The sequence below is a fragment of the Atta colombica genome, unplaced genomic scaffold, assembly GCF_001594045.1.
Source record: "Atta colombica isolate Treedump-2 unplaced genomic scaffold, Acol1.0 scaffold155, whole genome shotgun sequence".
NCBI classification, from domain to species: Eukaryota; Metazoa; Arthropoda; class Insecta; order Hymenoptera; family Formicidae; genus Atta; species Atta colombica.
The window spans coordinates 2,841,010-2,857,788 of record NW_017259245.1 but is presented as its reverse complement, the minus strand read 5'-3'; the positions used below and the strand labels follow the sequence as shown (position 1 = coordinate 2,857,788).

The 16,779-nt window shown below is 30.8% G+C and overlaps 1 protein-coding gene across 1 annotated transcript in view; it reads right to left on the bottom strand.

Moving 5' to 3' along the window:
* The window catches only part of LOC108685690 (guanine nucleotide exchange factor for Rab-3A-like), a 29,808-nt gene that overhangs the window by 12,241 nt on the left and 788 nt on the right, over positions 1-16,779 (bottom strand). The window lies entirely within an intron of this gene.

Below are 16,779 nucleotides of genomic sequence, written 5' to 3'. Positions count from 1 at the left end.
TCTCTCTCTCTCTCTCTCTCTCTCTCTCTCTCTCTCTCTCTCTCTCTCTCTCTCTCTCTGAGTCTGCCAATGATCTCTCCCCTCTTTGAGAGACCTGGCATCGCCTCGATTATCATCCTCCTCGCCGTACATCATCAACCTGCTGTGGCGATCCAAGAGAAGTTACATTGTGTAACTACAATGCACAAGTAGTGGTGTCGTAGGTACATAATAGAGCGTTTCAAATAGAATCGTAGAGCGAATTGAAGAGTTGAACACAAGAATGAGGAAGTTTGTAATTTATAATTTTAAACATTGATGTCATGTTCGAGTCAAGCCCTAAAAATCATGTATTTATTCCATTGAGCTCTTCGATTCTAGGCTTTCATTGATAAAAATATATAATCAACTTTCTTATCAATCATAAATTTATATTATATATTTATATTATATATTTTAGATTGTGGTCGAAAGAAATAAAAAATATAATATATAAAATTATAGAACATTATACAGGGTATCTGACAATTAATGAAAAACTTCTCGCATCGAGAATGGACTAAACTGAATAGAAAAGTCCTCTACCATTTTGCAATTTTCGCAATGATTGACGAGATATTAATTTCTAAAAATAAAGACATATCCGCCTGCTTGACCGTTAACTATTGCGAAAATTGCAAAATAATAGAGAATTTTTCGACTTAATCTGTTATACTGGCACGAGCGATAATTAATGAAATATTAATTAATAAAGATTTCCGAATGAGCGCATGTCCGCCTGTTGAAGCACAAAAATTGCAAAATGGTAGAAAACTTTTCTGCTCAGTTTAGTCCATTCTGCCTCTATATGAAAGTATTTTCATTAATTGTTCATTATTCAGATGCCCTGTATATACCTATATAAAATATTACAAAATTATCAGGAAATAAGTTGTTTGTGTTGCAAACACAACACAAAGTTGTATTCTTTATTAATTTTTTTCTTAGCAAAAAAAAAATGTCGCAAAAAGTCATTATTTTAAAAGTCATTATTATACAGCATTATTTAAACTTTAATAATTCAGAAATTAAGTTTCAAAACAAAATTCTATTAAAAATTCAAATTATACGTAAACTAGAAATAATATATTATTATTCGCCTACATATTTTAAGCGTAATTCAAAATTCACATACTGTTAATTTCTAATTTTGACTTGCTAGTTATATGAAAAAAAATGTAATAAAAATAATTTTTTTAGAAATAATTTATCGCGACGGAAAAATATCTATCTTTCTCTATTATTACTAATTATTTGCATTTTTTTTTTAAAGAATTATTATTAATCATTTGTAGAAAAAATGAAGAGTTGTACATTTCCACTTGCATCATGGATCATCTTTCTATTTGTTCAAGTGAGACTCGCCAACCGTCTGTTTCTACTAGCGAAGTGACAAGCGCGCCATTGAGATGTATTTTTGTCTAGAGCAGAGACTGTCAATTGATTGCATATTTTCAATTGCTTATATATTTGTATTTAATACTTGATTTTCCTTGCATAAACTCCCTTCCACTTATCCGCTTGATAGCTCTCCCTCCCACGCTCAGTTTTCGATAATAACATCATTCCTCTCTTTTGCGGCTCATGCCTATCAGTGCTCGAGTAGGCCAGCTAGCTAGAACGTTAATTATAGCGTCCGTAATTGAGTTTGATAGGGCTCAATGAGATAAGTGTGACCCTTGATGCGCGGCGGCCTCTATATACTATATGTACTACGCAGTTGAGAGCATTAACACTAACCATCTACTGGGTTTCTTCCTACGCGTATGTCGGCTATTAAAGTCATTCGATGTAATTTCTTTTTCCCGAGAAGCGCAAAAATAGTTCATTCTTGTTATAAATCTATGTCGTAATCCCCCAGCACCAGAATTAGCTTAGTTGACACCAAATAATAGAAGAGTTTTAGATTTTTTATTTGCGAATTTTTAAACGGGCACACTACCTGTTCCTTTACTTTGCAGCTCAATTAACGCTGGAAGGAACATTTGAAAAGCTTCCATCATATATTCCGGACAATTCAGCCCGTTTGCAACTTGAATGCAGCTGAAAACTTTTCTTGCATTGCAACCATGATGTATTGTTCGCCGCGTTGTGCTGCAATTCCGCTGCTGAACAAACTAGCTTCGTGAAAACTCAGCTGCATCGTGTTGATAATAAAACTTCATCCAAATTAAAATTCGATGTAACGATTTTTTAATCTGTTGTTTACAAATCGAATTATTTAATTGTTATTTACAAAAATACCTGTTTGTTTTGAAACAACTGATGGAAAAATACATAGAATAATCCTTAAAAAAGTTACCTGTTAGGAAAAAAATTTATTTTTCTTAATAAAATTTAGATAATTTTTTTAAAGAAAAATTTCGCTATTAAAATTTGATGATTAATACAATACATTAAATAAAAAATATGGAAAGGTATTAAGAATAATGATTTTAGACATACAAAGGATAAAGCAAAGAAAATTTAGCGCCAGATCGTTTAACGAATTATTTTTGCGCGAAGATAGCTTTTAAGGAATTAAATGAAATGGTTATAAAGGAAACAAAGGCGAAGAATCGCCTTGCCAGAAAATTCTTTTCACAATTCCTTGCAAAATAATTCGAAGTTTTTAAGTATCTTTTAAATGTCGATTATCGCAAACAAGAGTTAACGCCGAGAAATTCTTTGATGTTCGAGAAATTCGAAGAAACCATGGAAATCGCTATTCTTTACAAACGCTATTCTATACAGTGAATACAAAAAGTATTCGTACAGAGAAAATATCTTTTAAAAAAATGTTATTTTTAAAAATTAAATATTATCCAGCAGAAATGAGTCATCGATATCAATACGATGATTTCAATATTGATTTGACATCGATTCGACGTTTAATTGATGATCATTTCTTGCTGGGTAATTAACAATTTATTCAAATATAAAATAGACTGTATGTATCTTTAAAATTATATACCAAAAAGATAGTATAAAAGTATTAATTATAGAAAATATATCATCTGAAAAATAAACAAAAATTAAAAGTTTCATTGTTTGAATGCTCAAAAAGTATTCGTACAGTCGAGAAATTTAGTTTATAATATCAGAAATGCGAAGCTCATTTGTATATGTTAGAATATATTTATTGTATAAAATTGCTAATTAATTATTATTTTCTACAAATATGATTTTTTTAATAAAAAATTTCCTTGTACGAATACTTTTTGTTCTCACTTATGTGTACACACACACACACACACACACACACGCGCGCGCGCGCGCGCATCATACTAATATATTATGGGCATAAAACATTATTCCCGGATATTTGCGTGCGATTTCGTCACTTTCGGCACCGATTTCACCTTGTCAAACAAATATACAAAACCATACTCATGTGCGAAAAATAGATAGATTATAGAATGTTCGAATTGGAATTTGCAAATAAAATTTTTATCAACAAGACAATCCAATATTTATTTTAATTCAATATCTAAATAAGCATATAAGCCAACGCTGGTTTTTATTAAGAATATTTAATATTGTTTGTTCATAACATAATTTTAAATTTCATAGGGCTCTGGGGAGTATTTTCCCCATGCGACAGGCAGCCGCTAGAAAACTTAAAAAATTTATATTTCGAGGCAAACGGCGTCTGACTTAAAATTTCAACAGCAGCTGCTGTCTATTAAATTACACTTTTCAATATTCACTATGTTGTATATACATCGTCGGAATTCCAGATGAAAGAGAAAACAATTTTAACAAAGTTTTAACAAAGTTTAACAAAGTTTCTTTACATTATTTTTTATTAAGCTTAAAAAAAGTTGCTACGTTTAAGAATAATACACTTTGCATCTTCCATTTATTAAAGGAAATCATTTTATATTTCAAATCCTAACAACATTATACAAAATATTCCAAATAATAAAAATTATAAAAATTCATTTTTAAATATTTACAAATATGTAAATAAAAGTGTATTAATCCATATCAGCAAATTAAGCAATTATTAATCTCGTGGACTAGGGTTTTCAACTCTAATTCTTCCCAACTTCCACTTTGCTAAATGAACCGGTATAATCATATATAAAGAAGAACTTGATGAAAGGGAAGACAGAGAACAATCCCTCACACAGTCGTGCCAGTATCCCAAGCTTATTTTTAACGTGCAGTCGATGCACCTAAGCTTATCAACCTCGCTGCAAGAATTCCATACGCATACACGATATTACATACGTCGCCTATATACGTATACATATGTGCCTATACTGCTGCGACAGTATCACGCAGATCATGTGTAGATACATGCTCTCACGTTCCCCTCGGGCCGTGACCCGACTGCGCACGAGCCTTGGTGAATTCCATCGTGCAAAAGGGCCCCACGTAGAAGCCGATGCACGTGTGATGCAGGGTCATGTTGTTAGATGGGTCACAAAGAGCAACTACCCAGACAATGGGTCGGTGTTATAATGAGTTCGTTATTTTATTAGCAGCGACGCGTCTGCGACGTCAACGAACTCACACACCTCGTATACAATGAGCTACCAAAGTATTCATGCACGATTCAATTTACAATTTCACGCACGTCGCATATTTTTAGAAGAGAACCTATGAAACTTTCATTAATAGAAACGTATATATCAACTTTTTTTTATTAAATTATGAATTTATTACGTATTGTTCAGTATGTGAACGCTGGAAGAAATGAAAAATCAAAATTGTTTCTAATCTTATTATCAAAATGAAAAATAATGAACATAAAAAATTACGAAACGTTGTACATATGTATTTATACAGGATATTACAAAATGGTCAGAAAAAAAAGTAGTTTATTGCAGATTATTCTTTGTTAAATTTTTCTCAGCAAAAATATTGCGAAAAGTTATTATTTTAATTATAATCCTTCAAATTTTAATATTTTAGAATCTAAGCTTCAAAGCAAGATTTTATTAAAAGTTTAAAATATATAAACCAGAAATAATATATCATTGTTCATCCACGTATTTTAAATAATAAACGCAATTCGCGAAATATCGTTAATTTTTAATAACTTAAAAACTCGATTAGTTCCTACAAAAAATTAACACTATATCCGATTCCGATATCCTATACAAGGTAACATTATGAAAAATAGCAAAAAATATCGCCGAGATATACTAACTTATGTACGGTGCATTACATTGCACATATGATATACTGGTTTAAAGATCGCACAGATCGGTCGGAATAAATTCCTCTGAGAAAGTGCACTCAAGCGAATCTATTCCGCTTCAAAGAGCATAAACGCCATACGGCGCATGAGATTCCACACGCGCAACCGTGGGATCGTAACGCGTCCTCGCAGAATAGTTCTTGAAATCGCGTAATTGCCTTTGATTTATGCAGCATTAACCGGAACTGTCTGTAAGACTCCGGTCTGAACTCAAACATAACTCAGAAAAAAAACATTACATAGGAATATAACATTTTTAATTATAATATATATAATTTATCACATTTATGAATATATAACATTTGCAAAAATTATAATTAACTGATCATAGTATTTTCTTGCACTGACGAGTAGATATTCAAGAATTTCTGGATCGCATAACTTTCAATACCTTCACTAATTTGATAATAGTATTAAATATGCTATTATTGATATACAATACAAAATTATCGTCTAAATAGAAGAATTAGACATCTAATTAGAAAAATAATCGTGGTTATATCATATTATTGTCTTTCGTGAGAAATAAAATGTAGTAGAAAATATTTTTCTTATGTCAAATAATATTTTTCTTCGATTAACGAAAATATCGATCGAGAAATAACATTTTCAAGAAACTATTAATATACATATAGTTTTGTTTTTGTAATACAAAGTTTCGATCTGTAGTAGTAAATAGACAAATATCTAAAAGGTTCAGAGATATATTACAAACACGCATCACTTCCGACTATATACGATAAAATATATGAGATTTATATAGCATCTCTGCATCTCCTCCAACGTTGTAGTCACAGTTTTTAGTTATCTCCATCGGTTTCACAACGTAAACGCATGACGTTGCATATGTATGTAGCACGCATTCATTTTATTTCAAACGGGACAGGGATGCAGCTATCGCGCACCTTGCAAAGGAATGTCACAGAGTCATACTGAAATTGAAATGGAATCTACAACTGTAGCAATAAGACGATAAAAACTATAAATTTATATCGTAGATACAATAAATAATAAAAATGAGATATTTAATATTTCAGAACGAAAAATATCAGATACATCTATCGTAAAGCTCATTTTCTTTCAAGAGAGATTTTCTATTACATTTATATATAATATTTCTCCCCTTTTTGGCTCGTATAAAAAGTAAATAAATTCTAAAGTGTAAATAAATTCTATTCTATTATTTAATATTTCGGATCTTAATATATTATAATATTCTAAAATGCTAGCGGATAAATTTATCGATTAATTTGAAAACTTTTCTTCACGATTTCTACGATATGTATCTACTATAATAAATTATTACATAAAATAAAAAAATTTATATAAAAAATGATGTTGAAAATATATAAAGTAGTCTAGTATATCTAAAGTAGTATATCTAAAGAATTTCATTTTCGGTTCATCAATATAAACAGCATTTGTTGTACTTAAAATTGGATTTAAAATCTTTCTTGTTTTAAAATTGTTCATTTTCTTGATTGTTTTCTCGTTCGCGCATTCAGGTCATTCGGATATCGGACAATGAGGTGGCAGGCAATATCGAAGTCTAAGTAGTAAACAAGACTTGGCTTCTGACTGGTTTTTGTTGTAAGTGAATGTAGAGAGACAGGTAAATGGAAAAAAGAAAGTATGATAGGAAATTAGGAGATACGAAAGTAAAAAATAAAGAAATGACGAAAAAAGAATGATATTCTATTTCGAAATGTACAATACATAAGATGGAGTAAAAGCTATTAAAGCAGAACAAGCATTGAAATTATGCACAAAATAGTGGAGTCTATATTCAAAAAAATCTTTTTTTGTATATTTCTGTTCGATATATCATCTTCCAATTTACAAAAATAAGAAAATGTAAAATTCTTAACTATCTCCATTTTTATAAAAATACGGATAGGATGTATAAGAATATTATATATATGAAACATTACATATCATGTATACATTTAATTTTTGCCATTTAAGAAAATGAAATCTTGAAAAAAATCTAAGATACCACTCAATCTATTCTCCTAACATTACATATATCTAACATTACATTTAATCAAATTTTATTTGAAAGAAAGGAATTTCAAGTCAATCGAAAAATATCTTTCACCCAAGAGCTTTTTTCTCTTTTTTTTTCCTTTTGCGTTATATAATTGAAAGGGAATGCGCGCTCGACGATTTCCAGCTTTCCAAATTTCATGTCAATAGAGAATGTTCAGGTCCAAGAGTAAGATTATCTAAATTTATACGTACGCGACCTGGTTAAATAAATGACAATGCATCGATGTGAAATTGTAGTCGGATGCTTCAGGGCTGCCTCGAAGGCAGAGATCGCCCTGTTCACCACACCACGTCTTCCCGGTACCGTCGAACCGGCGTGGATCGGAATCTGGCGGAAACCGGTACGACAGGTTCCACGGTCAACGGGTACCTCGGCCGATGCGCATGGTGCACGACTTCCCGTACTTCTAACTCATAAACGAGACAGCTCTCGTGTACTCGCTCGTAAAAAATTCTTACGACGATCGTGGGCGCTTCTCATCGAGCGTGCTAACGTGAGTACACATGCGTGAGTGCACGTGCGTGAGCCTTCACTCAGCCCGAGTACTCCACCTTCGAAAATCGATTATCGCTTATTAACCCATTGGGTCCAATGATATTGCGCCATAAACGGATTACTTTCTTACTTAAAAGGTGTAGGAAATAACATTTTTTTTTAAGTTAATGGATAAGTCTGTGAAAGTGTGTCGTAACATAAAAATATGTGTAAATACGGTTGGAAGAAGATTAGTAGAGTGCGTGCAAAATAGAATTGTGAGAGCGTTATTGAAATATGAATAATTGATGTCGATCAAAAGTTTGATATTGTGATTCAAACGTTAATAATTTATAAAATAAAGCGATGGGAAAATTTTATAGATATATTGGGTCGAAAAAAAGTTTTGCAGTATTTTTTAACTCAAAATTGTAAATATTTTCGTTAAAAATGATCAAAATTTAAATTTAAAAAAAGAGTTTTAAAGCTTGAAATCTCTACTTTCAAATGGTTATTACATTTTTCGAATTTATGTGAGTTTTATAATTTTTACATATAAAAAACTACGAGTTGAAAAAAATGAAAAATTTTCTTTGCTTCTGGTATATCCGTAGCGTGCCCAAAAAAAGTTTGTGAAAATATTCAACTATCTATAACATACAACTATCTACAACTATCTACAAAAGTTTGGAGTTTTTCTTACAAAAATCGTTTTTTTTTTTTAATATTTCTACGATTTTTTGTTCTTGAATTATTCGCGAGTTAAATAAAAAGGAGCATTCTGACTTTGATTACTCATAACTCCATTAAAAATCATCATACTGTAATAAGAAAAAAAAACAGATTCTTCAAGCTAAAATGTTGCTCTCAAGTGATATAATTGCTAATTTAAAAAAATAGAATAGTATATAAATTTGAGCTAAATATATGACATTACTTTTCTTTTAACCATTGTGCAATGATTATAAGTATAATAATCACATTTTTAACTCAAATTTGTATATACATTTATCAACAAATTATCATGATACCATTCGATAGAGTAAAGTTTCAGCTTTAAGGATCTGTTTTTATTAATTATGATACGATGATTTTTAACGGAGTTATAAACAATCAAAATCAGAATGCTCTTTTATTTAATTCGCATGTAACTTGGTAACAAAAAGTCGTAGAAACATTTTTGAAAAAAAAAACTTTTAGGAAAAACTTTAAGCTTTCACATCAGATAGTCGAAAATTTCGCAACAAATATATTCTGTATATAATTTTGAGCAAACGAAATACCGCAGAACTTTTCTTCCGATCCAATATATAATCTTCTTCCTTTATCTTAAATTAAAATATGTTAAGAAAAGCATTTTAATCATTCAAGTACATTAATCAAAAATTAATTATTATATTTTAATTAGTTAATACAAGAAGCTGATTTGAGTTAAATCACATGACATATACGTTTGTTATTGTACCGATAAAACAATCGCGATTTCTCTTCTTATAAAGGAAGGAAAAGAAAAAAGATGCATCAATAATGGAGTGCAGTAATATCAAGGAAAAACTCGTAATGGGAATGGGGATGCATGATGAGGAAGTAAAATAAATATATTATCTGCAACACAAAGCGAATGGAAGAAGCGATTATTTCCGCTTATGTAACTAATAACGATTCCCGCTCGAATGATACATTCGGATATTTCCACTAATTAAAGCGCATTGCGCATACTGTACATATCGCGCATATATTAAAAGTTAGGCACGTAATTACCCTGGTAAAAGAATGCACGTGCATTGCAGAAATTCCCATCACAAGCCCCGTTGTTTAAAAAAAATGGGAACATCGCGTATATCGCGCAACATTATAATCGTCATCAATAACTAGCAGATGCGTCTCATCAGATTGCTTTATAAACGCAAACACGTTGATTTTATTAATAAAAAGATCACGATTGCAAAGATAGTCTTCATTACGTTCAATGTATGATAATTACATGTACTTTTTCATCGATTCCATCGTTGCCGCAATTCCGTTATCGTCAACAATTCATGACAGAAGAACTTCACATAAGACCGGTTCTTTCACACAACCGGTTTTCGAAAATCGCAATGTGAATGTAAAACCGGTTGACGGAACAAAACACAATCGTAAATCGTAATCACTTTTTTGTCCTCGATGAAAAGTGAATGAACATCCTGAGGAAGTTCAAAACAAGTCCGCTATTGACTCGCTGGACCCGCGTTCGTATAAGAAACTTCAGGATTCGGATTGATAACTGTAATTGCTTAATTAGCTGCAAAGCGTCGGCACGAGATGCAATTAACCTTCTCTCTCTTTTTTTTCTTTCCGGAATAGATGTACAAAGCAAATTAATTGGATACCACCGTGCACACTCGTGTGCACGCGCCTCTCCATTGTGTTCTCATCCCGCTTTTTATCCATTATGCAGCCGGTACGTGCCGCGTCGCGAGTTTTCGTGATTACAACAGTCGCCTGACTCTTTTCTATTCTCCTACTACCACTCCTGCATCGCAGTACAAAAGATCCGTGACATTTTAGAAGAATTGAAAATGGCATCCGCATGCTATTTTCCACGGCTTAAGATTTCTCTTGTTGTGCACCAAATAGACAAAGTTGACGTTGTTAAGTTTCGTTTTTATTTCAAAAATTAATTTTAGAAGTTATTATATTTGTTATTTGTTTTTCAGTTTTTTTATATTTATAATTAAAGAGTTAGAGAGATTAAAGAGTCTTAGCGCGCAAAAGTAACTAAAAGTCGGAAATAATCCATCTATTGCGCGGCAGGTTGTAACAGTTTAAGAAATTAATTCTTCTATATATTTTCAAATCAACTGGCAATTAAGTAGTTAAAAGATTTATAATAATAATTGATAATAATCAATTGAATGTATTGTCAAATTTAGAAAACTGAGTTCGAATTTTTACATTGAATATAATTTATAACACACATTTATTTCAGAATCAACGTTTTTAAGGAAGATTGAGAGACAGAGATATTTTGCAGCCCGTTGCCCTTAGAGGCAAACTTTATCGTATACTGCCAAGATGATTTGCGGATGCTTCGAGAATATTTCACCAGACCCGGGACTCTCAAGCGACGCTTTAGAAAGGCTGACAAAGTCTCGCTCGACACGAGAGCAAGTAGAACGGCCGGCCTGCTCGAATAACGGCATCCGGGAATTCAGGGCCGTACATTGATAAGAAAAAAAAATGATCCGCCAATTCAAAACACCTGCCTTATCTTTTTCACCAGGCGCATCGTGATGTACACAATAGAGATGGATGCCTTTCCGCAAATGAGATTATCGCATCCCACAGCGAAAAAGAAGAAGCGCGTGTGTTTCATAATTTTCTGTTGCCGTAGATTACATATTTTTGCAACTGTCTTACGGTTTTAGCGCTCGTTCGCATTTTATTTTATAGCGACATTGAATTAAGTCCACGTTATTTAATTAAAAAAAAAATTATATAATTTTCTGATGTGAAATTCGCGCATGTGAAAGAGATGAACTTGCGACATTTTCTGCGAGAACAAATGCTTCGCATATGTCATATTTTTCTAGACGGATACATGTGGAAATAAAAACTTAGTTCTGCTTTATAATAAAACAGTTTTGCAGCTTCTATATACATTACATACGTAATTGCAGTTCAACTCATAATCAGATTTCGCCTCACTACGATGATCACTTATTGCGAATATAACAGAGATATATTTCAAATTAACAAACAAATAATCTCATCATTTTTTTTTGAATTTTTTTTTAAACTTGTTTATCAACTTTTTATGCATTTTTATTGTGCGTCGCGCGTACAATAATGGTACTAATTTATAGTGACCATTACGCACAAAATAACAGCAATTACATCGCCTATTAAAGACAAATGAGTGCAATGACTTCTACGAACTGACTTATATTTCTTCGACGACAGACATTAATTATACAGACATTAATTACTTCTTATATGCAGATTTATCTAATGCGGTATTAAAATAACAGTTAATTAAGTGAGTAATAACAGATTAATGAAAGATTCTACATTTTAATGTTTAAAATTACTTTAATTAAATTTTAAAAATATTCCAATAATATAGCGTCATATAAAGTAAACTAGTTTACAATGTAAACGCTATTATTTTAATTTAAAAGTCGCTATTTTATCTTGCCAAATTTTCATTACCTTCGTGAACAATAAAAAATTATTTATATATATATATATATACATATATATATATATATTACATAAATAATACTTCGAGAATAAAGAGAACTTAGAGAACTTTACATTGAATTCGCATAAGCAACATCATAAATATATCTTGTTCTCAACAATTAAAAAATGCCTATTTTTAAACAGAGTTCCAGCTACTATTTTTTCAATATTGATTTTTTTAATATAAAAAATACTGACTATTGGAAATACTGTCATTGTTTTTTTCATATTAATAGAACGTCGTGTTAACTTCAAGAATACCCAAAAGCGGAATCTATGAAGTTAGATGATATTTTATAAATAAAAAAAAATAATGACAGTTCCTTATTTTTTATACTAAAAAAATCTAAATTGAAAATATGATGTACTAACTTTGCAAATCGAGCACGATGTTTCCCGTCTAAAGTATCAAAAAAAAATAAATATTTCTACTTTTGGCTACAGATCCCTTTAATACTCGGATTCTACCAATATATGTAATTTGAAAACAAAATTTTAACAATTATTAATTTGAATACACTTTAAATTAAAAAAATTTATATAAGACAGTATGACACTAAAAGAAAAAGTGTCGATAATTTATCAGAGATATTTCTTATACTTCTAGCAGATACATTATTAAGATATATTCGTATATCAACATTATCAAGAGTCAGCAGAATGTAACTAAACTTGCCAAGACTGTATTAGTTTATTTCATGTTCGTTATTCGTAAATCTATTTGTTTCCAGCTTGATGCTCCGGTAGACATTCCATATCGCGTGTCAAGATAGAAATCCGAAGGATACATTGCATTCCAATAATGCTTTGAATCAACGTAAGTTCTTATCGCAATATTATGTTTCTTCGAATCTTAATTTTCAAATCAAACCATTTCTTATTAAACATTCGTTCTAGTTTCTCCTGAAAACATGATGAAGTCATTAATGACTTGATAGAAAACAACAATTTTCGACGAGGATATACGGTAAATACTCAATCGAGATACTTTGTGCACGCTCCCTACATAATAAGTCAACTTTCACCTTGAGTAGAGCGAGTGCTTTCGCGTTAAGAGAGAAATCTATATAGGTATAATGATATCATGTTTTAGACCGAACTTCAGCTCACCTTTGTTTCACTGCATAAATTTTCAAGCGAGACGCTCATCTTCGCACAGCTTAAATATTCGTAAATCAAATGTCCGATAGCGCAGGTGTCACGAGTTTCATACATACAAAATGTTGTTGCTCGCGAATAAAATTAGATTAGACAACAAAGATCTTGTTGTTTTTCATTGTGTTCTCTTTGATTTTGTTATTATATAATAGTAAGGCAATTTATGTTGATCGTAGTAATGAAAAGATTTTGCATTAAGAAATCCCTGTTTTATATATTTAAATAAAGAATTTTCTTATATTTATTATTACTTATTCTTTAATTGATTTTCCCTTGTTTTTACAGAATTTATAGAAAAATAAACCTACGTAGAAGGATTTTATTTCACATTTTCTACTTATTTTTTCACGTAAAATCATCAATTTTCTGTTAGGACCATCAATAATGGACCACTTTATATGTCACACGCCAGGCAACGCTTCGTTTCATAAAAAGCGAATTTCCGAGTTCTTTTGCAGGTACCATCGATCAAATATATTCTCACAATTCAATATTCACTTGATAATTAAAATGTCATCGAAGATGTTAAATTACTGCCAAGAACTTCTCTGCAAGATTTCTTATAACTGATTTTGTTAGTTTGCTAGATTTCATTTTTCATGAATCAAACATCGCACTTTCTCTCTTAGCTAAATAAAAAAACCGGAACTTCTTTACGAGGAAAGATAACAAATCAGCGTAAACATATTTATTCATTTATCTTAAAGAATTCATTTTGCTTTGTAAATTATCGGTTATATTGTGAAATATTTCTAATTTTATTTACTTCAAATATATGCAAATATTTAAAATTTAATAATAAAAAGTAAAAAAAGCTGAGAGCCACTAATTCTTATTATTTAAGAGCTAAGAACTAGCATTGGTTCTTAGCTCTTTTTATTATTGTTTTATTCAATTGAGAATAATAATTCAACTCTTATTATTTAAAATTTAATTAACAAAGAATGCAGTTCTAAATATGAAGAATGTAAGAAATATTCGCAAAATGTATGCTATTAATTCATATGCAAGTTCATGCGGTTCTCGCACGCGTATAAAATTTATGTCGTCGCACATTGATGCCGAAGCATTGGGAACCATGGACGCGTGTACTTCATCAGATTACATTTAAAGTTCGATGAACCACATACGCTATTCATGTTCGATGCAAAGAACATCGATATAATTCACAAGATAGACATCGGAGAAATCGAATGCGTATAAAGAATCCATTCAGATTATTTTCCAACAGTCGAGAACTTTTATTTGACTTCTAACCGTTTGATATTTCCATATTAAAATCTCGAATATACTCAAATATTTAAAAAATATTCCATTATCTAAACATGTGTGTATTTTTACCAGAGACTTTCTATGCACCGCTAAACAATGGCAAAATATCACATGTACGATGTCATGATAGGAATATTTTACATAAATATATCAACAATTTTGTATATCAATATACGCGGCATAAATACGCTCACAAAATTATCGCACGAATATGTTGAGTAGACGATATTGAAAGTCATTATATGAAAATTTCATTATCAGCTCGTTCTTGTCGTAAACGCAGTAATACTTCGTAAAAAGATAATGTTTAATTATTCAAAACTCGATTACTTTTTTTCTGTGCAATTAGAAAGCGCGAGGAAAATCCATGCTTACGAACGGTGTTACATTTAATGATTTCGCCGATGAAATATTCAGAAAAATCGTACGTAAACAGAACGTTACGCATCGGGTGCAAGGACCTTGCCTTTTACTATAATAGGTTTCGCTGCGTATCCATTTTTCCACGATCTATACGCCCCGTTACACCTACGCACAAAAAAAATATCACAATTTTATTCTGCACTTTTAGAGATACCATAAAAACTTTGATAAAAAGCACGAAAGGATTTTATAATTAGCTATTACTCGAATCACACTAACGTGATTACTGCTTGAATTCTTCGAGCAGTCCGTACGCGGATATTCGGCTCGTAGGTTTCCGCTTCTTTCCTATCATTTAGAAAATAGAATACTCCAGTGACACGTGAGAAATCCACGATAAACGTTGCATGTGCGACCAGAGATGCGTAAAATTTCCAGATTACAAACCAGATTGAAACCGTATAGAGAAACCAATGAGAGCTCCTTGTTTTTTTCTTTTCTCCTCTTTTATCTTTTTTTATCTCTCTTCAATTAATGAAAAAAATTTCATCAATTTCAACACTTTCTCAATTAATTTTAATTTATTCGCTTATCCAAGATACTTATATTTGTTTTTATACATTTTGAATCGTGCTCTTGAAATTTGTTTTGCCTGATGAATAAATCTAAATTAAAGATATTGTAAGGCCATATAAAACACATATATTAATATTTATACTACAATACAATATTTAAAGAAACTACATGTTATAAATATATATGTTGTATTTATAACATTCTGTTTTTATTGAGCAACATATTTTTATAGATTATTTATTTTATTTGATATTAATTTTATTGTTATAAACAAAAATTTTTAAAATAACAAAAATCTAAATTTTTTTATATAAATATTTTAAATACTAAAAATGACTTCTGCAAAGTTTCATTGAGATTTACGAATTAGTTAATAACAAATAAATATTTTGTTTATTTACTGAACAATTAATGTTTGCATCTCAATGTAACTTTACATAAATATTTTTGAATTCATATATAATAGTACTTATATAAAAAAATTGAGATTTTTATCATAATTTTATAATATATTTTCATATATTTCTATTAGAGTATAAATTTAAAAAATATTACTTTTTATTGAAATAATTTTTTATCCAGATGGTCAACTATCTCTAATGTTTTGTATTACTTTTAAATGCAATTTAAAATAATCTGTAATTTTTTCAAGTAATTCTTAACATATTACTTTGTCTTACAATCTCCTTAAGTCAAAATCGTATAATCAGCCTTAAGATGATTTTATTTGTGTTAAAAAATTAAGAATTAAAAGGAAAAAATAATATTTTTGGTATATATAATTTCTTTTAATAATTAAATGAAATCGTAACAGTTGTATGTTAACTCAAATCGATGAGCCTGCAAGCAAATGCTCTTATCGGTTAGTAATAAACTTCTTTATACTGAAACCCACCAATCGCAGGCGATTTCGCAATTACCAATAACCGATAGCCCGCGTGTATATTAGCATAATTTTGCACGCGTCGTATCACAATGGACGTGGGACCGGATGTCACGGGAAAAACAGCATATTGCGTAAGGTATTGAAGAAGCGAAAAAACCGCTGAATCCTCATTGAAATTCCCGGGGCAGTGCATTGCTCAAGGCGATACAGCATGGCATACTATCGTATGGTGAAGACCTACTTTTTAAATGGCTACACGTGATATTTTCTCTCCCACATATATCTTTGTGGAACGCTCCGCAAAACTCGAAATTCAACTTCGCGCATAACGCGACGCGGAACCGGACGACTAAATTGCTGGTTTCACACGTGAAACGGGCCGCCACAGACAGGAAGAGGATATTGCATCTCTAGACTTTCCAAATAAATAATCCCTGTCTGCTTATTCGCACGTACATACACAAATTTAACGTATCAGGTATTCTGTGTTCTGTGTCTTTCATCTTGTTAAAAATATAAAATAATAATAAAATAAATAATTTGTTGAAGAACTTAAGGATATCA